At 35.9% G+C, this 22,723-nt stretch overlaps 1 long non-coding RNA gene across 1 annotated transcript in view; it reads right to left on the reverse strand.

Annotated features, from left to right (window-relative positions):
• Positions 1-22,723, reverse strand: part of LOC149777726 (uncharacterized) — a 126,139-nt gene that overhangs the window by 72,498 nt on the left and 30,918 nt on the right. The window contains exon 2 of the long non-coding RNA XR_016415452.1: positions 21,243-21,318. This is a non-coding gene — a long non-coding RNA (uncharacterized LOC149777726). The remainder of the gene's footprint in view (positions 1-21,242; positions 21,319-22,723) is intronic.

A 22,723-nucleotide genomic window follows, 5' to 3' on the forward strand; every position in this document is an offset into this window, starting at 1 on the left:
CGTTTTTAATAAATCGTTTGATTGGCAAAATGTGATATCCTGCAATTAGCTTTCGGTAATATTTGTTGCGGTTTTTTTTTATAAATAAATGTTGCAAACTACTAAAAGTAAAGCACTTGTTGTAAATGGCTCTTATGTTGGCCTGCTGATAACTCGAAAGGAAAATTAGTCTCAAACCCAAAATTAAATGTTCGATAATGAGCAGTAGTTGAGATATATATAGAACGATCCTGAAATTTCAGATGCTTACACAAGCATGAGTGTAATATGGTCTTAAATTAAACGTGATTAAGAGAAAATATGCCTAACTGAAAGAATGGTTAATCAAGCAATCCACAATTTAAAGCACTCATGTGGATGACGAATAACAAGCAGACAGTGTCCTTGCAATCGTATCAAACATACTACGACGAATACAAATACACCTTGACAGAAATGCATGTTTTTATCAACTTTATATGGGCTCAGTGAGCAAACGCAAAATAATTTGGTCATATAGACAACACTTTCATACACATGTTCAAAGAGACCTTGTTTGAAAATATGCACCTGAAATGTGAACTGGAGTTTACAACAAAAGATTTCATGAATTGGCTCGAAATAAAAAAATTAAATACTTTTTCATTTACTCGGACAAATTGACATCAGCCGCTGAAACGTTTAACAGACCCCTAAAGACTAGAATATAGATATGTTTCACAAAAAATGAAACCAGAAAATAGGTTGACGTTTTACCAAAAGGTGATTGAGCTTTACAATAACACTCAACAAATATCAATAAAAATAACTCTATATGAAGCGATCAAAATGTATGGATCGATCTGTTTGGTTATCTGACAACACTAATATATTTAATTAAACTAACTTCAAATTTGATTGAACAGTGAAATTACAAAGCATCATTGACAAATGGCTGCTATCCTAATATCAGAGAGGGAATATTCAAAATCAGGGTAGGTGATCCAGTTCACAAAAAGGTAAAACTTGAATGGAAAGGATACAAAGGTCACGTTTTTATGAGCAAAGGTTATGACTTTACGACAAAATAGAATAAAATATGTCAAGTTGAACAGATTTTTAAAACAAAGAGTCAGAAAGGAAAACTAAAGGATACACCTTTTCAATGGAAAGAATACGTTAAATCGCTTCACCAGCTGAGAACCCACAGAAAGATTATTCCATTAACATGAATGGTAGAGAATGGTAGAGACACAATGAACCAGTACAACATTTCACTACGGCATCAATGACAAAGGAAGTAGTTAAAAGATGATAGGCCATAATAAAACTAAAATGTACGCCATTGTTTTGGTAAACCAAAACAAACTGGTTTTTTGTTACCGCTTATAAAGGTACATATTGGGCAGATACTGTTGAATATTGGAGAATATTGCCAGCTGATGAAATGAGCTATATCACGGAATAAGGAAACCCAATAGGTTGGACAAATTTTCTGCAGGACATCTGAAAGAAAATCTTGATTTTTAAGAACCACGTAAGATCATACTTAATCTGATGTTTGGGTGTGTAGGTTCAAAGCACAATATATATCGTCCATTGTGAAGATGTTAGACCTAAATAATTGATGCAGTTGCTAATTATATGTAAGTAAGATTATGATATAGATGAAAATATGATTGAAAACGTCCAACAGTATGTAACCTATTTAAATGAAATTGGAATTTGCTGTTGGAGGTAATGTTCCCGTTCTAAAAGCGGGTAGTATAGTTTAATGATTGACAGAAATCAAGTAACTGGTTTAAACTGGGGTTGAAACACGCAATCAAGACTAACATAACCATGAGTGGCATTCGACAGCTGGCAAATAATCTTTAACATAACGACCAAAAAAGAGAACAAAAATAAACCGAATAGTACAAAAAGAACACATAAATAATGTGAAGAAGAATAACGATGATTATTATGGTCCAACGGTTGTCATCCGTATGGGACGAGTCTTGTAGAGAACAACTTCGCCACTTGTGCTAATTTGATCAGGTTCTATAACCTTCGAAACAATTTAGAAATATCATAAGTAAAAAGAAATATGGACCATGAAATAAAGAAACATTAATTTATTTTAATAATCGTGCTTTTGGGAGATGATTTGGTTTAATTTTCAAAAATAGGTTATGAGCCTATAATAAACCTGCTGTGTTCTCCTTTCGGAGACTTCGACTTCAGACACGACGAGCTTGGCGACTTCTTCTAGCTCTTTTGCTGGCAGCTCTGACAAAACAATTGCATTATCAACCGGAATAATAACAGAAGTAACATCATCGTGGTCATAAAGGAACGAAGCATTTTGTGTCAGCATTCTTAAGCATCCAGCCGATCATACCACCAATTGTTCCATGCGATCCTGATGCTGGCCTCTTGACTTAATGAAACAAATAATCGGCTAAATTGTCAAGCCTTTCAGATAATTTCTTAATTTCTGTTCCTTACAAAAGGAGGTAAAAGTATTTTTACCCAGAATTCCACAAACATATTATACGATTTTTTTTTTACAAAGTTGGAGCTCATATTGTAGCCATAGTTTATTTATAGTCTCATTCAAATGAGTTAGCTTGTTTATGGGATATTGTAATAAATTAATGTGTTACTTTGATCGTCAAAATCTATAACAACTGTACAGGATTACAGTTTGTGTGCAAATTTAGGTATCTACCACGTCATCGTCTTAATGTTTAGGAATTTTAAGTTCTTTAGATTGTAGATCTACACAATCTTCCACTATTTTGTTACTGTCTTTTTTATTTCTTTTTTTTAATTTAAAAATTGCGAAGAAAATATACAAGTCACAGGAGGAAAAAGAATTGGGATTCACCTGAAGGGACACATTGCGATTTATGAACAAAAATTAAAAAAATTAATTTTTTTTCTGGAAACAGTACCTGAACTAGAACAGAACTAATATGAATTGAACATAGCAATAACAAATCGAAGAAGAAATAACAGGTAAACCTTGACGGAAAAGAATTTGAAAACCTAGAAGAATAAAAAAAGACAAACTGGGATAAGTAATAGTTGCCAATGGCATAAGAACAAACCTTTCCAAAACATTTATGATATTGTAAGTTACGTTGTGACATCATTTCCCAGCAAGTCTTTGCATATTGGTAACATTTTTATATATTGTAAGTTACATTATAACATCATTTCCCAGCAAGTCTTTGCATATTGGAAACACTTTTATATATTGTAAGTTACATTATGACATCATTTCCCAGCAAGTCTTTGCATATTGATAACATTTTTAGATATTGTAAGTTAAATTATAATATCATTTCCCAGCAAGTCTTTGCATATTGGAAACACTTTTATATATTGTAAGTTACATTATGACATCATTTCCCAGCAAGTCTTTGCATATTGGTAACATTTTTAGATATTGTAAGTTACATTATAACATCATTTCCCAGCAAGTCTTTGCATATTGGAAACACTTTTATATATTGTAAGTTACATTATGACATCATTTCCCAGCAAGTCTTTGCATATTGGAAACACTTTTATATATTGTAAGTTACATTATGACATCATTTCCCAGCAAGTCTTTGCATATTGGAAACACTTTTATATATTGTAAGTTACATTATGACATCATTTCCCAGCAAGTCTTTGCATATTGGTAACATTTTTAGATATTGTAAGTTACATTATGACATCATTTCCCAGCAAGTCTTTGCATATTGGAAACACTTTTATATATTGTAAGTTACATTATGACATCATTTCCCAGCAAGTCTTTGCATATTGGAAACACTTTTATATATTGTAAGTTACATTATGACATCATTTCCCAGCAAGTCTTTGCATATTGGAAACACTTTTATATATTGTAAGTTACATTATGACATCATTTCCCAGCAAGTCTTTGCATATTGGAAACACTTTTATATATTGTAAGTTACATTATGACATCATTTCCCAGCAAGTCTTTGCATATTCGAAACACTTTTATATATTGTAAGTTACATTATGACATCATTTCCCAGCAAGTCTTTGCATATTGGAAACACTTTTATATATTGTAAGTTACATTATGACATCATTTCCCAGCAAGTCTTTGCATATTGGAAACACTTTTATATATTGTAAGTTACATTATGACATCATTTCCCAGCAAGTCTTTGCATATTGGAAACTCCCCCTGCGGGTCCGGGGTTGTAGAATTGGCCCGACGTGCCTCGCTACGTGTCGTAAAAGGCGACTAAGTAGAGGCAACCTGTTTGCCGTGGGTTGCGTCCCGTGTCGGGGGAGGAAAGGATCCTGGTAGTTGAGCAGTGGCTTTCCCTGCAATACACTACTTTGGCCTCTACTTCTCTTAGACGGGTGGTCGGGATGGGCCCGGTTCCGACAAATCGGCTGGTCACGCCGAGCCCTAGGAGGTCTTTATTAACTTTCTCACCTTCTTTCTCTCTCTCCTTGTATCTCTCTTGATACCACCGTTGCCCCTATATTCTTTTCCTTTATATTTCCCTTTTCCAAGTCTTAGAAGGCTTCCTAGAAGGCGGTGGCTTAACGGGTCAATCGGGGGGTAATTTTACCGACCTTAGAAATTGGCGACTTCAGGGTCATTCAAAGGTAATTTTATCAACTGAGTATGGCATCTGTGTATCCCTGACACTTGAAAAGTGTCCCCTTGTTGGGCTCCTTGGTGGGTGGGGAGCACGGGTGCTGAATTTTTAATCTAGCCATCATGGATAATTCCAAAAAAATCAAAATAAAAGATCGAAACCCTTATCAGAGTCTGACGATGAACCTTTTAGTGTGGAGTCATTTCCACGCTTCATGGTCATACAGTCAAAAGATGCCACGAAACCGCTTGCCGCACTATCTCCATTTGTCATCGAAAAGACTATCACAGGATCGATTGGCACACCTAAAAGTGTTAAAAAGTTGAAATCGGGTTGTCTTCTTATCGAGTGTGAGCGACGAGGTCAATCAGACAATATCAGGAAAATGAAAACGTTCTTTGATATCCCAGTAACCTTATTCGCTCACACCACACTGAATACGTCCAAAGGCGTGATTCGCTGCCGTGACTTGGCTGGAGTCACCGACGCTGACATCATCGAAGGAATGAAAGATGAAGGTGTCACTGCAGTCCGACGAATACGTATTAAACGTAATAACAATCTGCAGGACACCAACACCATTGTACTCACCTTCAACAGGCCAACTGTACCCAAAGTGGTGAAAGTTGGCTTTTTGCAAGTAAAGGTAGAGATTTACATTCCCAACCCCCTTCGGTGTTATAAGTGTCAAAAATACGGCCATCACGAAGACCGCTGCTCCAAGAGCCAAATATGTGGCCGATGCGGAGACAATGCTCATCAGGAATCTGATTGTAGAGCAACTCCGCATTGTGTCAACTGCGGAAAAGAGCACCACGCAAATTCCAAGGATTGCGATACCTGGAAACAGGAGAAGGAAATTCAGAGGGTAAAATACACAAATAATATTCCCTATCCAGAAGCCAGAAAAATTGTACAGGCAAAAACAGCCCATCCTGGCCCATCCTTCTCCACTGTAGTGAAGAGCAATCCTAAAACAACGAAGGACGCACAAACACAAACAGAAGCACCCGATTCAACACCAAATTCAAACACCCCCCATTACCAAGCACAGAAAAACACGGCATCTACTCAGACTACATTTAATAATACCCAACAAACTAAATCACCAAAGAATAAAAAATCTCACGGAAACAGGCAACAAAAGGGGTCAGATGACCCCATCAAACTTTATAACAGGTTTGGAGACATCGAGAGCATGGATGCAGAAGAATCTGCTCCATGCGCTCAAGGGAACTCCAGACCTACAAACAAACAAAAAATTCACCCCCGTACTTCCTCCAGAGAAATAACAAAACAAATTCCGTCTGCGAAAGGTCTAACCTAGCTCCACAATCTTTAATTTAAATTTATAATGAAAAACACTATCATACAATGGAATTGTCGAGGACTTAAAGCAAATTACAATGATATTCTCCTGCTTTTAAACGAACATGATCCTGCGGTACTATGCCTTCAAGAAACATTCTTGAAAGATACAGACAATATCACATTTAAAAACTACTCCCTGTTTAACACCTGCTCTCCAAATGTTGATAGGGCATCAGGAGGAGTTTCTGTTATTGTAAACAACAGAGCTCCTCATAGCTTCATTCATTTAAACACCAATTTACAAGCCATTGCTGTCAGCGTCACTCTACATCGAGTGATTACATTTTGCTCTATTTATTTACCACCAAACACTAACCTAGTACCAAACGAACTGGACAATCTTGTTCAACAGCTTCCCGCACCCTTTGTTTTACTCGGGGATTTTAATGCCCATAACATTTTATGGGGATCAAATCATATAAGTGACAGAGGTCACAAAGTTGAAGACTTTATTTCTAGACACGATCTGTGTCTATATAATACCAAAACACCTACATATTTACACCCAGGCACGGGTACATACACAAGCATCGATTTGACAATTTGTTCTCCTTCTCTGCTTTTGGACTATGAATGGAAGGTCGCTGATGACCTTCACAGCAGCGATCACTTCCCAATCTTTCTTGTAAATCTTAACTCTACAGGCGATGAAGTAATTCCACATTGGAATTTAAAGAAGGCCGACTGGGCCAAGTTTGAAACACTCTGTAAAACTAGGCTGAATGAGGATACAGTTTTCAATGTTGACGACACCATTCAGCATTTTACATCTATTTTAATAGAGATTGCAGAAGAATCCGTTCCCAAGTCCTCGCCATATTGTAAAAGAACCCAAAAACCTTGGGTCACTAAGGAATGTAAGGAAGCCATTAAACTACGCCGAGAAGCATTAAGGAAATTTAATAATCAACCGACGCCCGAAAACTTAAATATATATCGCATTACCCGGGCCAAAGCTCGCCGCATAATCAAAGAAAGTAAAAGAGCATCATGGAAGAAGTATGTTTCTTCTTTAAACTCTCGTTCCTCTGTTAAAAAAGTTTGGGACACTATACGCAAAATAAACGGAAAGAGAAAGCAAAACCCTCTCCGACATCTGACACTGAACAATAAGAACTTTAGTTCGAAACGTGACATTGCAAATATTCTTGCTGACAGTTTCTCGAAAAATTCATCATCATCTAATTATTCAGAAGCCTTCCAAAAACTTAAAACTCAAAAAGAAAAGTCACGTTTAAAATTCACATCCAACAACTCGGAAAGTTATAATCAATTGTTCTCACTATCGGAGCTTAGGGAGGCTTTAGATAAGGCCCATGATACATCCGCTGGGCCTGACGAGATACATTACCAGTTTCTGAAACACCTTCCAGAATCATCATTAACATCTCTTTTGAAACTCTTCAATGATTTATGGATTACTGGTAATGTACCAAAAATCTGGAAAGAAGCAACTGTAATACCAGTTCCCAAACCCGGTAAAGATAGCCAAGACCCCAACAGCTATCGACCAATTGCACTCACAAGCTGTGTGTGCAAAACAATGGAACGAATGATCAATTCTCGGCTTGTCTGGTATTTGGAAACTAACAATTTAATATCTCCTTTCCAAAGTGGCTTTCGATATGGCCGGAGCACCAATGATCATCTGGTTAGACTAGAAACATTCATTCGCGATGCATTTATTAAGAAAGAACATTTAGTAGCGGTTTTCTTTGATTTAGAAAAGGCCTATGACACGACATGGAAGTACGGGATACTAAATGACCTGAACGATCTAGGTCTAAAAGGCCGTCTGCCCTCTTTCATATCCAACTTTCTCTCCGACAGAGAATTCAAAGTACGAGTGGGCTCTACCCTCTCAGATTTGCATGAGCAAGAGATGGGTGTGCCCCAGGGCAGTATTTTATCTGTGACGCTCTTTAACATCAAAATTAATAGCATCACCAAGTGTTTGACTCCTGGTGTGGATTGTTCGTTATACGTTGATGATTTTCTAATATGTTATCGGTCAAAGCACATGCATACAATTGAAAGACAACTGCAGCAAAATATAAACAAAATTCAAAATTGGGCCAATGCAAACGGTTTCAAATTCTCGAAATCAAAAACGGTATGCATGCATTTCTGTCAGTTACGAAAACATCACGATGAACCGAACCTCACACTGGATGGAACACCTATTCCAGTTGTTGAGGAAACCAAATTTTTAGGTATAATCTTTGACAGAAAACTGACCTTTATTCCACACCTAAAGAACTTAAAAGCTAAATGCTTAAAAGCACTTAACCTACTTAAAGTAGTAGCGCACACTGACTGGGGTGCTGATAGAAAAGTCATCCTAAATTTATACAGAACGTTTATTCGCTCCAAACTAGACTATGGTTGCGTTGTGTATGGTTCTGCCAGAAAATCGTATCTTAAAATGCTTGATCCAATTCATCATCAGGGAATAAGACTGGCTCTGGGAGCATTTAAAACATCTCCCTGTGAAAGCCTTCTAACTGAGGCGAATGAACCACCGTTATCGCATCGTAGAGAAATGCTTTCCGCACAGTATGCTCTCAAATTAAAATCAAACCCTCTGAATCCTGCTTTTTCGGCTGTTTTTCAACCCAAATACAAAACTTTATACGAAAATAAACCAAACGCCATACCTTCCTTTGGCATTAGAATATCATCCAGCCTTGACACTGCAAATATAGATCTTTCAAAAATTCACAAAACATCCATTTCCGAAACACCACCCTGGCTAATTAAACAACCAAAAGTACGTTTTACGCTACACGATGGGAAAAAGTCCGAAACAAACCCTTCTATCTTCCACAACTCTTACCATGAACTCCTCTCCGAATTTAAAAACTATACCAGAATTTACACTGATGGATCAAAGGATGAGGAAAAGGCTGCTGCAGCCTTTGTTTGTGGAAATCACACAACGCAAGTTCGCTTACCAAATGGAGCATCAATTTTTACAGCCGAAATCAGAGCAATAGACCTTGCTCTGCAACATATAGAAAAGAACTGTATTTTAAACAGTATTATCTTCTCCGACTCGCTATCAGTACTCCAGTCACTACACAATAGAAAACTGGAGAACCCATTATTGAAAAGCATACTCGTAAAAAATACGGAGCTGAGTGTCTCCCACAATATACTATACTGTTGGTTACCTAGCCACATTGGTATTAAAGGTAACGAAAAAGCAGATCGCGCTGCTAAAATGGCCCTTTCTCAAGAACCATCTGATTTTAAAATACCATATACTGATTTTAAACCTTGTATCAGAAAGTTCTTACGTCAGAAGTGGCAGGCATCATGGAATGATGCTGTAAATAACAAACTTCATGCAATCAAACCAACTCTAGGAGAATGGACTCCTTCCTACAGAACCATTCGTAGGGAGGAGGTAGTCATTGCAAGAATCCGAATTGGTCATACTTATATCACCCACACCCACATACTAAAAGGTGAAGACCCACCAGAGTGCGTTTCTTGCAATGAACCATTCACTGTCAAGCACTTTATGATAGAGTGCTTTGACCTACAACCTACGCGCGATCGTTATTACGTTGTGTATGACATGAAAGAACTTTTTGATAATATAAACATCACTCGTATTATCGAGTTCTTGAAAGCCGTAAATATTTACTCTAAACTCTGACTTTCATGCTATCACCTTGTGCAGTTTTATGCAATATATATACCGTCCCATTTTAATACCTATTCATCTTTTTTACATCTCCCGTTGATCGGGAAGCTTTATTTTGCACCGTTACCATCTTACCGTTTTTAATTTCAACCATTTGTTCTTTTATATCGCTGGTCGATATAGAACCTTTTATAAGTTTTAAAAGATTATACAAGTAACACTTTGTTTGGCGCTAAATAGCCTAAAAGTGCTGATGCGCCGTTAAAAATCAAACAATCAATCAATCAATCAATCATATTGGAAACACTTTTATATATTGTAAGTTACATTATGACATCATTTCCCAGCAAGTCTTTGCATATTGGTAACATTTTTAGATATTGTAAGTTACATTATGACATCATTTCCCAGCAAGCCTTTGTATATTGGTAACTTGTAAATTCTACCGACAGAATTGAAAGGTTACTACATAACTGTTCGAAGAATTAGATACTTCACTGGAGTTTGGTCATTCAAGTTAGGCGTTGCTTCTGTGTGTATGAAATGCAAGTTTGTTAATATTGAATCATGTTCATTTCCACAAAACAACATCATGAAATGCAGTAATGTAAGATGTTAAAATTCATTGACAAGTAAAATCCTAATCGGATACTGTATTGTTGCCCATTATTTGTCCCATAGTGAGGAAAACTACCTCAAATGATTTAACTTTTGTTTTTCCATCTCTTCAAAAGAGGCAATATGAATGGCATCATCAAGCTTGGTGAAGCTTACTCATCTCTAATCAACTTACCATATAAGATACAAATATTTCCAATATTGTGCCTGTTATGAGGTTTTGTTGTAAGTCTTGGGGGATTAGTCGTGTTGTCATTTGAATTTGTATCCTTTTCGTATCTTCCGCACGAGTATTGTGCATGTAATATTTGTCGTATTCAGCATAGTTGACCTTTTTCGATTTTTGATTCTCCATTCTTTAAAAGTTTGTTTACATTTCTCGTCATTCTCGTTGTGCAATGGCGGGAGGGGGGGCTCTTTGTTGCAAACTTTGTTTTTATTGTACCGTTTGTGACAAGGCTTGGAATATGTAAATGATCAATAACACTCCGTACTTTCTTTCTTGTCCCAACACGTAGTTCATATCCTAAACTTCATCACCTTCTTTTCCAAAGTTGATTTCAATATATAACTAAGGGTTGCGAGTTCGATATTCGCTAAGTTAGATCAGATAGGCTGACACGGTTTGTCCTTTGGAAGGTACTTTGAACCCTTTTCATTTTCTCAGCATGATACGGCCAATTACGTATTCAATGAGCTTTTAACACTAATTAAAATATAAAAGCATATTGTACATTCGAAAATTTGCAATTACTTTGTTTTCATCTTAACATAGTGTTCACGAAACTTTCAAAATTTACCTCAATTATATGGAAGATGGCAAACACAAAACACAAATAAAATTACGGTTATTCAATAACCAGAGAAAGTAATTTCGCAAACATCAAAGATCAACGTAGAACTGAGCGTAGTAGGCAATGTTCACAGGCATTTAAACGAGCCAAAGCTGGGTGTTTAAAGCAAGAATCACACGATGATAAAGTCACCCAAACTGAAACAATATAATTCGAACGAAATAAAATGAGCTCAAACAATAGTCTATAATCTGATGTAGTAACTATTTTGGGAATGTTGTTACCATGTAAAGTTTGCGTTAACAGTTCAACACACAGTCGTAAAACGATGTAGAACTCCATATTAAGCAATCAATCAAAACACAAAAACAAATTATGGCCAAAATGTATGCACAACGCAATATCAGATTAACTCCAGCTGGCTTAAATGTTTCGTTTGATAAATAACAATGTCTAGCGAAACAAAAAACCTCTTCAACACACTTTATCATGCGGTTGATACATGTTTGATATTTTTAAAGAAATTGATACAAAGTGGCAATAGATTCACCAGGAACAACGGACATAAAAGAATTGCAAAGTTAATAATTCCTATTTAAGTTAGATCAAGATAGCACATAGGTTTTTACTTGACACATTTTTTGTACGAGTGCAAAATCAAACAAACACTGCTTCTGTTAATTTTGTCTTCTAAACTGCATGTCGAATGAAAGAAAAATGCCATAAATATGATTTACATGCTCTCATTTCTTCGAACATCAAGTTTTTCAAAAAGCAGTTGAAATTTACAGTTGATTCTCCCACAGCAATGGAAACTGAAAAAGTTTTCAAGCTGACCATTTTAGTTTTGTTAGCTCAATTCATGATGGAGTACCTGGTATTCAATTGGCTTTTATTAATCTGACCAACTGGTTACACACTGAATAGAATAGTTTTTATTGTTAAGTAAATAGTGTATGATGTGTGAAGTGGAAACTTTAAAATTCGAGAAATTACAAAAATTAATAACTGTTTGGCCATGGATGCTAATTAATACAAAGACATGATAAAGAATACAGTGATAAAGAATACAGTGTTATATTTTAAAGGATTAGAGACAAGTATGAAAACAAGTTCAGCTGCTGTAGGCATTTCAGTAGCTGGATTGCTTAACTGTAATCCCTACTGGTTTAGTCGTTTTACAAACAATCTCAAGAATTAGCACTGCAGTCCTGAGATATGTTTAAACGATTTTGCAGTAACAGCTGATTCACTACGGAGGTATGAATCATAATTAAATAATAAAAAGCCATTGCTAAATTGAAAAATACGGATATAGTTGTTGCTAAGCAACAATCTAAAAAAGTGACGACGACTTGATAAGCAGAGCGATCAGTGATAGATAGATAAGCGATGATGGGTTCACTTTGATCATCAACGAATACAAAAAGTTCAAGTGGATTTAAAAATCAATCCGGATAAAATGAAAGAAAGAAATGGCAACGAAACACCGCTAGATAAATGGACAGCTCAGATCAAGTATGCTAGATTACAACTGAGTCACATTCTATAACGAGAAGAATTTTACCTATCCAATCAATAATAGAAAAGGGAAAGCTATTCACTTCGTTGCAAAGTATATATTTTGTTGCTGGGCAGTGTAACACTTCGCTTGCTTAACAACCAATCTCATTTACTACATTACAAGAACAAAGCTAGAACTGTTTTCAATCTTGATGGTTATTACTACCTGGAAATGTACTTGAAAAGATTCAAACATAGAACGAAAGCAGATGATGAGTAAAAGGGATTGAGGTTCGAAGTTTTGAAACCCAGCTAAAAGAATAGAACCAGTCTGAGTAACAATTACTCTGTGTGCATAATGAGACACACCTCTGTTAGGATGTCCCTGCAACTCAATGTCCCTCAAACATGAATCTAATGAACTGACATACCGTGAACTTTGGAAACCCAAATTATCTAAATGTTTCTAGATCAAACCAATAAAACAATAAAATAACCCTATTTACTTGCATCTTTGTTTTCTCTATTCTTTACGACTTAGCAATATCTTTAACTCGGACTGTTTCGTACGATGTTTATAGCGATTGCTAGCAAGTATAAAAGAAACAATTGAGATTTAACATAAGTAAGAGACACGTAGATGGAAAGGTAATACATTTTTGGTATGTCTCCGGCATGTGACTTCCATATAAAGTAACTACAGTAGGTATAGAATACTTGGAAAAATAGTATTTAATTTCAAGGAAAAATTTTCAGTACACTAATTCAGATTGTAAATTATAACAAAAGGACCAACGATCAACAATCATTTAAATCTCAGTAAGAATGACCTTGACCTTGACAAAATTAACCCATTCAGCAAATAAACGATGGATATTGAGCAGAAAACACATTGATTGAGAATACTTTGAAAACAAACAAGACGTGAGAGGATGAAGTTGACAATAAATTAAGCTCATTTAAACAGTAGGCAATGAAAGAGCTAGCCATTCTCAGGGCTACAACCAGAAACGAACAGAAAAAAAAGCTCAGAACCTGTTCAAAACAGATATTCAGTACGTTATTTACAGCCATTTAAGTCCTACGAACAGTAATGAAAGATGTGGATGATATATCGAACGTTAGATAGTTTTTAGAACTGATCGAAAAGAGGATAACAACTGGACATTAACATGAAGAAAACAAAACAACATTGTAATCTCAGTTCGGTACGTTACAGAGAGAATGGAATATCGAAATCAGTACGATCAAGAGGTTAAAAAGCTCAAAAGTGATTTTGGAACACAAATTACTGGCCCAACATCTAACAATAATACGTTTTCAGAGTTGCACCAAATGAATAACTTAACCGTAATAACCGACAAGACAAAGAATATCACAAACAAACGGAATATCCATGAACGCAACGCATAATTCAGCAATTTAAATTTGAGTGATGATGAAGAAAAAAATGACATAAATTTTACAGTCAAGGAATATTATAATAAATTACTGGATACTACTGAACAATCTGAAATAGATTCAAAACTGTATGTTTGGTTAATAATATAGGCTTCGTGCGATATAGCATGGACTAACTGACAAACGAATTAACGAATCAGACGAGATTAAATGATTTTGGATCTTTTTTTACAATGGCCACATATGCATTCAAGGTGAATTAGATAAAAAGATACTCGCGTCAAGTGATAATTTTAACGCCAACATAAATCTGAAATAAGCATTAGGGAATCAAAACCTTACTACTTAAATAAGCAAAAAGAATCTACCATTAGAATAAGAGATTGAAAACGTTACTACCTAAATAAGCAAAAAGAATATACCATTAGAATGAGGGAATGAAAACCTTACTACCTAAATAAGCAAAAAGAATCTACCATTAGAATAAGGGAATGAATACGTTACTACCTAAATAAGCTAAAAGAATCTACCATTAGAATAAGGGAATGAATACGTTACTACCTAAAAAAGAAAAAAGAATCTACCATTAGAATAAGGGAATGAATACGTTACTACCTAAATAAGCTAAAAGAATATACCATTAGAATGAGGGAATGAAAACCTTACTACCTAAAAAAGAAAAAAGAATCTACCATTAGAATAAGGGAATGAATACGTTACTACCTAAATAAGCAAAACGACTCTACCATTAAGTGGTAGGAATAATAAAGTAATTACCTAAATAATCAAAAAGACTATAACATGCAGTGGATAGGAATAATAAAGTAATTACCTAAATAATCAAAAAGACTATAACATGCAGTGGATAGGAATAATAAAGTAATTACCTAAATAATCAAAAAGACTATAACATGCAGTGGATAGGAATGATAAAGTAATTACCTAAATAATCAAAAAGACTATAACATGCAGTGGATAGGAATAATAAAGTAATTACCTAAATAATCAAAAAGACTATAACATGCAGTGGATAGGAATAATAAAGTAATTACCTAAATAATCAAAAAGACTATAACATGCAGTGGATAGGAATAATAAAGTAATTACCTAAATAATCAAAAAGACTATAACATGCAGTGGATAGGAATAATAAAGTAATTACCTAAATAATCAAAAAGACTATAACATGCAGTGGATAGGAATAATAAAGTAATTACCTAAATAATCAAAAAGACTATAACATGCAGTGGATAGGAATAATAAAGTAATTACCTAAATAATCAAAAAGACTATAACATGCAGTGGATAGGAATGATAAAGTAATTACCTAAATAATCAAAAAGAATATAACATGCAGTGGATAGGAATGATAAAGTAAACACCTAAATAATCAAAAAGACTATAACATGCAGTGGATAGGAATGATAAAGTAAACACCTAAATAAACACAACAGACTCTAACATCAAGTGGTATGATTGATAGAGTTACTACCTAAATAAACAAAATAACTCTAACAGTAAGTGGTAGAAATTATAGAAATAGCATTTTCATAAACGAAATCATATAGTCATTAAAATGAACTGAGGATGCAAATTGGTGTTAACGGCTTTGGTTTTGGCTTAGAACTGATTATTTGAGGAAGATAATCAATAAAAAGGAGTTTGATATAAACAATTAATCTCAGGATGTATATTGCCTAACAATTTTAGCATGATGTCATTCATGGGAACCCGGATGGCATTAATTTGAGTACTAGTTTAGGCAGATTTAGTTTCAATTGCCGGAGAGACACAAACGCCACCCAGGACTAGACATGAATTGATGTAGAAAGGGCTATTGTGTGCCTCTAAAACGAATATCTACCATAAATTAATTATTTGACCTTTATGATTTTATCTATGCTCCATCACGTTGTGCTGCATGTGAATTATATACTATAAATGGTGTGGAGTGGTATGTCATTAACGTCAACAAATAATGCTTATGCACAACGTTTGTAAGTTTGCATATTATATCCACAGCTCGTTTAATCAAGCTAGCCTTTAGTTGAAGACATTTAAAATTTTAATTGTTCAGCCATGATACCTTGCTCAATAATGTTGGTCCTAATTGAGGAGTGTAACCACAAGTGTCGCGCAAATGATCTAAGCACATTGCTAACTAAAATGACTGCTCCCTTGTGCTAAAAAATCAGCCTGAATTAGTCTAAAGTACACTAAAGAACCACGCAGGGTTCGAGTCTCGGATTCGGCTAATGTGGGTATGTGAGAAAGCTTGTCAGTAGCCTCTCGTGGGTCGGAATTCTTTCCGGGGTTTCCCGGATTCTTCCTCCACCGTTAATACTGGCCGCCATGTATAACCTACCTTGAGCTGAAAAATGGCGTTAAACCCTACAACAACAACAACAATCATTGCTTCCGTATTATATCGTTATGTCTTTGACGAGGTTTCTACCCAAATTGTTTACTACTACATTCCTTTGAGGTTCACGTTAAACAACAGGCAAAAACCAATCAGGTACAGTCATCACATTTGAACTCAGCTGGTATACGTTTTCTTCTTTCATTTTTCTGGTTTAATGCTGCCTTGAATGTGAATGATACAATGATACGGACTTGTGGTACGGAGGTATTGAACTCACCGATGAATCTTCTCCTTATCTGTTAGAAGTTATATATTTACAGTACCTTCACATATTTGGTATGTATTGTGCTAAAAGACCTCAAAATGTCGAAGACTTTCAAAGAAATCTGGAAGCAACATGCAAGCTCACTCCGATCACAATTGCATAAAACATAAATTTAGGTGCACCAATTAAAATCCTCATTTAAAAGACTGTGTATCTTTCTATATAATTAAAAAAAACATGTGTATCTTTTGTATATATGTATTTCATATAAACACTTTGTCTTTTTAATAGTCACTAGTGTCATACAAAACGATACCATCAATTAGTTCACTGTAACAGTTTTCTGCCCCGGCATGAATGCACAGAGATCTATATCAGGCATAAGTAATCTCGATCTATCGCATTATTTGCGTTTGAAACCACTGTGGTAGAATTCAGAAATCAATCCGAGTCCTACCACAGCGAAACCACAACAGATATGATAGGTTAGTTTTTCGTTTGCTTTTTCAGCCTAACTTTAACAAACTGATCATTCAATAATGACTCAGGTGGCCGAGTGGGCTAAGGTGCTCGCTTTCCAAATTACTCGCATAATCTCCTCTGTCCGCGTTCGAATCTGAGCTCGTCCAATGTAGATAGGTAAAGCGTAGATGTGGGTCGATGGTTCTTTCCTGAGTTTTTTTTTCTTCAGATTCTTGCTCTTTGAATATACTCGACACATTGTAGGGCATGCCATGTGCTGAACAATGGCGTTAAACGCACTAAACCACAAACCATTATCTATTATTGTCCTCTTGGCAAATATTTATCTTTCCAGTCCTTGATAAATTTATATTTTGCTTATTACAACGTGTCGATTGTTTACGAATTTGTAATCGTCTTAAAAGAGCAATACTGCTTTTCGAACACGCTTTGAGACATGTTCAGCAAGTATGGAAGTTTTCATCTCTGATTTATTATTTCAGCAGGATATATTTACTTTACTACTTTGGAATCTGTAAAAGCTCTATTGGCCATTCATTTTTAATCTTTATTTTGAATCGTCCTCTGGTATTTATGACTTCCAACTCTTATTGATTTTAGATGCATTCACATAACCTAGAATACTCCAGTGATCTCATGTACATATGAGGGAGGGAAAGAGCCAGAGAGACATTACATTACGTGTGTACATAAATTATAATAGCTAGCATTTGGTTTAATTGGTCAGTTTAATTGGTCAGTCATTGGTTTAATTGGTCAGTTTGATTGGTCAGTCATAGGTTTAATTGGTCAGTCAGTGGTTTAATTAGTCAGCCATTCGCTTAAATGGACCTGGTCGTATACTATAACACATTTAATTTCAGCACACGTCCCACTCATTTGTTTTCTTTTGCATTTTTCATCTTCGTATTTCTCAATTTGAGCTATCATTCTTTCTATCATGTCTTGAATTTATAGTTCAATGATTTGTTCATATTTTTGTGTATTTGTTATTCAGCAAGCTGGTGGACTGGTGGAAACATCTTGTGGCCCGACCACATATGCGCATAAAAGTATAATCCTGAATTCTGCACGGATGTACAAATGCGCATTTGATCTCCCTCAATCATTATGGTAGGGAGTTTTTACTTTCTAGCACGCTTTGTAATTTTTACAACCTTAATTAGAACATTGTATCAATTCCAGCTAAGTAGTAGTCATTTTTCAACTATCACGTTAGTATGGTGTCTTTAATTAATAAGGTATGGGATTGTTCAGGAACACTGCACTTCAACCCCAGTAGTAATGAAAATGGTTCCATAGCAATGAATAGCGGTGTTTATCTATTTGCGCAGTAGTAACAAAGGTGATCAAACAGTGTTCTCTTGTAGAGGGTGGTTTGTTTTTATGTTCTTTCAAAGAAAGTAGATCAGCAATGAGTAGATGGCGAGTGGGAAAGGTGGATTTGAATTAATCAGTGAATACTTTTTATGTTTATTTTTTATTGTGCTCGGACATAGCCAAACTAAAATTACTCTTACCATTTTACATTTATTCAATGACCAAGAACTCTCATTAGCCATCTACTATTTTTACGGCCATCTATGGAAGAATTCTGGTCGATCCTGTGCTGAAAATATAGATCCAGAGACTTGCAACTTATTGTTTTCCTTTCTTTTTATCAATCGGTGATACAACGTGTAATAGAGCTTTGAAAATCGCAGTGTGCCTTGTAATGCACTTGGTCGTTCCATCTCCTGGACGTTGTCAGGAGAATTAAGGATTTACAAGAAGTAGAACTGTATTGCATTGCTGAAAAACGATTTATTATAAGATCAATAGCAGACTTCACTTTGGCACCTAGAAATGAAATTCCGTGTTATGTATACACCAGTGTGATAGTTAATTCCCCGTAATTCAGATTCCTTTATATAATATAGTATCTTTCTTGATGGTGTGATAGATCTGTTATCGATTGTTATTGATTGTTTGTGCTCTGCACCACGAATGGATGGTCATTCCGCTATGTCGACATTGCTTTTATCACGCCAAATTAAAACTTGACGATTGTTTACTGGTCTAAATGAATCTGAGAGAAAGCTACTGAAACCATGAAACTGTAATTAAGAAATGCAAGCCGTTCATTCTACTCAAAGCGGCCTTGTCGCCTACCGCGCTTGTCAATTAAAGCAATATGACTACGTATTGAGCGAGGGCCGAGGAAGGATGTAAAGAAATCCTAACCTAGTATCAACAGTTTGAAAACGGATGAAAGCTGAATTGAAGCTAACACTACGTCGAGATTGAATTGTTTATCTGCACAACAAGGTGTAAGGCTGACAAAAGCTAGTGTTACTAGTGTTACTAATGTGTAACATTACATTGCGGATCAGCGGTTACGTTCATATTGCCTCTGTCATACTTCTCTGCATGATAGTGACTAGTAGTTTAAAAACAAAAGATAGCACGTTATTTTGGGAAGGTTGTGTAATTGAATTTGTATTTCCAACAGTAATTACGATATTTATATATCGTATAACTAACAGCATAGTGTTTACGTTGCTTTATCTGACCCATTTACTCCATTTTCCTGTCGGGTAACCAACATTACACGAGTCTATATTAAACAGTGAAACTTTTCTGCAAGATTATAGCTGACACCTGCATACAAAAGACATGTATCCATTCAGGACACACGTTTATGAACCTATTTTCCATTTTTAATATTTATATGTATAAAAACTAAATCTAGTGGCCATTGTAATGTTCTGGATAGATAGATTCCACGCCCCGTGGATAGACAGATTCCACGCACCCTGGATATATAGAGTCCACCCCACCCCCAATAGATAGATTCCACGCCCCACCCCCACCCTGCATTTTCTTTCTATACAGATAAAAATTATCATGTTAACCTAATTGGCAATGATCCTTTGTTAATCTCGGTAACTATGAACAGAAATTAATTTAAGTCCCTTAGAACAGTGCTTATATTAGATGGTTGCAGGTATTAACCGAACATTGATAGTGTGTTGATATGCACCAAACATATGTTACAGTCAGCGGTTCTCTTTTAATCTGAGGGAAAGTAGCTTTGAATAGCAACAGGTTGAAAGCAGATCAAGGCACGATGAAACATATCAAAAGAATGTATTTCATAAGCGTTTGACATCTCTCTGTAAAGTTATGAACGACGAGAATCTCCGTAATATTACGTTCAGATTTGTGCGTTTCTTCAGTGTGTGTGTGTGTGTATGTGTGTGTGTGCACTCGCCATAACCATCATGTTACGCAGCAGAAACGCTAATGATGTCAACAGCGGATGGACTAAGCCGAAAAGTATTAGGGTCTTAGGAACGTTTCTGACTTCGTCCATATTTAGTAACATCTAAGGACATAAATATATATAGTGCTATGAAAGAAAGAAATGCCTTTCAAGATTAGCACGATTTGCACACTTTAGAAACAATACTCTTTAATGCTCATTTTAATTTTGGATGGAAGTGTCCACTGAAATAAACGCTGTTGTTAAAAAATCTTTTTTTCAGATAGAAAAGCTTTGTACTATCATGTCCTACGAATATATATGCATTACAGCCACAAATATTTCATTTGGATACGCTACAGCTACTACGATTTACATCTGCACAAACGATAAAAATGCATATATGTGGGGTTAGGAATACCTTGCTTGTCTAAAACTTCTTCACTCAAAACGGGGTTAAAACACCGCCATAGATTCTAAAAGCATCAGCTTTGAATTGCATTTACAGATGCATAACAACAAGTTTACTTCTATTTTAATGTGATAAAGGGACATATATCATGTGCAGAAAAGGGAAATATCATGTGTAAACAAGGGAAATATCATGTGCAGACAAGGGAAATATCATGTGCAGACAAGGAAAACATCATCTGCAGCGGATTTGACATGAAATGATAGATTTAGTCATGTCATGTATTTTTTTATAGGGAAAGGGATGTGCTTGCGTTGGAGAAACTGGTCCCTACCTGCTAGTTTGCTAACATTGAAGATAATAAAATGTGTTGAAATTGAAAAATAGAACGATTCATAGACCCAAAAGGGAGGGAAAGTGGGATGAAAGATTCGATGAATGTAAAAGAATAAGAAGCCTATTACCATCGCGCTTCTCACTTCAAGACACCAAAACTTCGCCATCACTAAAATGTAAACGTAAACGAACTCCACTAGAAAATTGTAATTTACCTGTAATTTACCTTAGCCTGTGAACTCTTTATGTCCTCGTACGTCGGCCCTCCACTGCTTGAATAGCTTTGTTGTGCTGTAAGAAAAAATGGCATCTGTAGAAGCTGTGCTTTAAAAAAAAAAAAACGACTTCTGAATATTGCAAATTGAGACAGGGGAGGCAATACTATTCCATCTGACTTGCATACTGCAAAATGATACTGGGGAGGTACTACTATTCCATATATGCATACTTGTATCTGAGATAAAGGTTGTTTTGCTGTCAGAAACATTTCACAAGAGGCCCTGGCCAGTACGTCTATGTAACTGCGATCATACTGGGGACAATACAATGAGGATTGTAAGAAGCTAAGGTGAAGCAATGGGAACGGAATGTACCTATGCAATGGCTTCTAGATGACGTTCCCTGCGTTACCAAGGGTTTTGCCTAAGTATGTATGTCTATATAGTAATTACCTTGTCTTAAAGACCTACCCGTTGTTATGCATGCATGGGCGTTGCAACATTTTTCTTTTGTACGCATGTCCTTGCCACTGCGACCTCGTTTGCATAGTCCTACTTTACATCTTTATCACATTCTGATCAGCAAATTTTCGCATGATGGATCCATCGGATATATTTATAACATCAAATATCATGGTTTCATGCTTGAATAATTATGGAAATTTCATTCGCCCTAGGTGGCTAGAGATTTCAAAGGTCCTTTTATTAGCGTTTCAATAGTCCCGATCGGTAGTTGTGGCAATACGCGATGGATTAGCTGGTGTGTGATTGATATTCAGATGCCATGCTCAGAAAGTGGGCTAATGGGTTTATATATTGGCAGACACTAGGAGTCCTGTATCCTATAAAAGAAGCTAACTTTTCCTTTCGAACGGGCGCGTTTTTAAACATATATACATTGAAATTTGGCCGCTTTGCTGGGCTCCCAACCTTCTGACTGAGACGTGAATGGACAAGTTTTGGTAATGTCATGCGCTTGAGTAGACAAGATCGGCCATACAAAGTAAAAATCTTAAGAGATCAAGCATTTGTTTATACGATCGATCTATCCAACAATTATTTGTTAAAACGTATTGCGAAGTCTATACACAAGATTTATTGTTGTTGTAGGGTTTAACGCCATTTTTCAGCACACGATAGGCAATACATCGCGGCCGGTATTAAAGGTGGAGGAAGAATCCGGGAAAACCCCGGAAAGAACCACCGACCCAAGAGAAGCTACTGGCAAGCTTTCTCACATACCCACGTTGGCTGAATCCGAGATTCGAACCCACGCAGAGAGAGGTGAGATGGTAATGATCCGTAATGGACAGCGCTTTAGACCACTCGGGACCCCTACACAAGATTTACTCTTTTGTTTATATCTATATCAGCACACGTTTGTCGACGAGGATTATAATAAATTCGGATTCAAGATAACATTACATAGAGACAAAACCAAACTCTGATAGCATGCACAATTAACTTACCACTAAAAA

The sequence above is a fragment of the Sinohyriopsis cumingii genome, chromosome 17 (genome assembly GCF_028554795.1).
Source record: "Sinohyriopsis cumingii isolate HCF-2022 chromosome 17, ASM2855479v2, whole genome shotgun sequence".
NCBI classification, from domain to species: Eukaryota; Metazoa; Mollusca; class Bivalvia; order Unionida; family Unionidae; genus Sinohyriopsis; species Sinohyriopsis cumingii.